We start from the raw sequence: 2,559 nt of genomic DNA on the forward strand, positions 1-2,559 counted from the left end.
TAGACTTGATACTCTCAAAACAAACAAACTTGTTTTTAAGTGGCTTTGAATCATAGTTACTGAGGAGAGTATGCCTGTTTTTGTATTTAGACCATGAATTTCTCTGCTAATACAGTGGGATTGTTAGGAAACATGGTAACTTGTTCAACTTAGGTAACAGTGCTGTGACTGTACTGTCTTTTTTTTTTTTTTGGTTTTTCGAGACAGAGTTTCTCTGTGTAGCTTTGCGCCTTTCCTGGAACTCACTTGGTAGCCCAGGCTGGCCTTGAACTCACAGAGATCCGCCTGGCTCTGCCTCCCGAGAGCTGGGATTAATGGCGTGTGCCACCACCGCCTGGCAATGACTGTACTTTCTTAATGAGTATTATTTCTTGAAATGTGTTGTTACACCTGTTTTATTATTACCTTCTTTAATATTAAGTGGGATAATGAATTCAATTTTGAATACCTTTTGTTCTTTTGAAACTTTGGTTCTCTAAATTTCATGTTTTAGATGCAAATTTCCCACCCTTCTCTTGGCTTCATTTCCTTTTGTCATCTGTCAATTTCGTCTGAAGTGTGAGTGCTTTGAAAATAGTAAGCTCCTGTATGAATTTAAGCTAATATTTTATCAGTCATCCTAACACTGAGAATTTAAATTTGGAAGCGCCAGAGTAGATAGGAGTGATGGCAGGCTGTGTAAGTGAGAGAACCAGCACTCTGGGGAGATGCCCTTTCTCCTGTTCATCGAAGAACTCTGGTTTGCTTGTGATGGCTGCAGAATTTATTGCTGTGTTAACTTCTTTATCACAGTATCGGTTTTCTTGCTGGAGAGTGTAATCCAGGTGGGCCTGCATGGGATGGGAAGATCATGGGTATTTCTGTCTTACTGCCTTAAATTTCCGACACTATGAGTCCTTATTTTCTCAGATAATTCAGACCACATGTTATGGTAAACTCTCATTGGTTTCTTGATTCCCAGTAGCCATCTAATCTCTAAATTTAGCACACTAAATTTCTTCATATAACAGGTCAGTTCATCCTAGCTGCTAAATGTTTTTCTAAGAATGATTAAGAATTTTCAAAGAATTAGCCTAAGAGTGATTCCAAGTTTCTATCCTATACTGTAAGGGTATTCTATAGTTTGCATTGATTCTCTGTTGTTCTTAAACAGTGGGAACTAAACAGACAATGGTACCAAACATGGATTTTTTCGTATGTGTACAAGTATTGTCATTGTCTTTAGCCGACTGTGTGGGAGGACAGACATGTTGTAGGTAGCAGTAAAAATAAAAGCCCTTTTAGGTTATCAACCACATGGCATTTGAGACATTTTAGTGTCATACGCCTTGAAGAACTGCTCATTATACTTGGTAAAGCAGTGTGAGAACAGGTTATCTATGGACCTTTGGTCACACTATGTGTGTGCATGTGAAGAGTGTGTGCACCATGTGTGTGTGTTATCCACCTGTGTGTCTTGTTCATTTGAGTAATATTTATTTTTAGAAGACTAGTAGATATCTAGAAGACATTAAGATAGTATTCTTTGTAGAGAATTTATGATTTCATGCCACACAAGAGGCCCAGATGTTCAGTTCTCATCACTTTGTCTCCCTAAAAGGGTGAATGAAACAAAATATAGGAATAGAGAAATGGAGGAGGTGGGGAAGCTTCATTGAAAAGGGACTTAAGAGACCTGCTGACCGTCATAATGTGGGTGGACTGTTTCTGATTTAAACAGATGAACTGATAAAAGTGGAAAAATGGTTAATGACAGTTGGAAGCTATTTACTGATTGGTATTTCAAGGAAGGGATTATCACTTCTCTAAACAAAAATGTTATTTAAAAAGGTTTTAGAGTTCAGGCATTAGCATCCGAGTTCAATTTTGAGTACCCACTTAAAAAAACAAACAAACAAACAAACAAACAAACAAAATCTAGCGAGGTCGCATGAGTTTATGACCCAGCTCTACTGAGGCAGCAGCAGGTATGTCTGTCTCTAGGATGCGCTGCCAGAGAGAACCCATCTCAAATAGCAAGGCACACCGGGTGGTGGTGGTGCATGCCTTTAATCCCAGCACTCGGGAGGCAGAGCCAGGCGGATCTCTGTGAGTTCGAGGCCAGCCTGGGCTACAGAGTGAGATCCAGGACAGGCACCAAAACTACACAGAGAAACCCTGTCTCGGGGTGGGGGTGGGGGAACCAAGGCAGTTCACACCTGAAGAATGACATCTGAGATTAATCTGCCCTCCACACATATGTGCACACACATACATACAGTTCTTTTTCTTTTAAAGACATGTTGAGTTATATAAGGATTAAATGATATCTAGGATTTGCTTATATACTACCCATTGAGACCACTGAGGTAGGAAAGTCTGGAAGTGGAGATTCCCAGTTAAGTTATACTTTGTGTGTGTGTGTGTGTGTGTGTGTGTGTGTGTGTGTGTGTGTGTGTGCTTGAGAGAGAGAGAGAGAGAGAGAGAGAGAGAGAGAGAGAGAGAGAGAGAGAGAGAGGGAGAGAGAGAGAGACGGAGAGAGAGAGAGAGAGAGAGAGAGAGAGAGAGGAGAGAGAAACT

Source organism: Peromyscus eremicus, chromosome 7 (assembly GCF_949786415.1).
Source record: "Peromyscus eremicus chromosome 7, PerEre_H2_v1, whole genome shotgun sequence".
NCBI classification, from domain to species: domain Eukaryota; kingdom Metazoa; phylum Chordata; class Mammalia; order Rodentia; family Cricetidae; genus Peromyscus; species Peromyscus eremicus.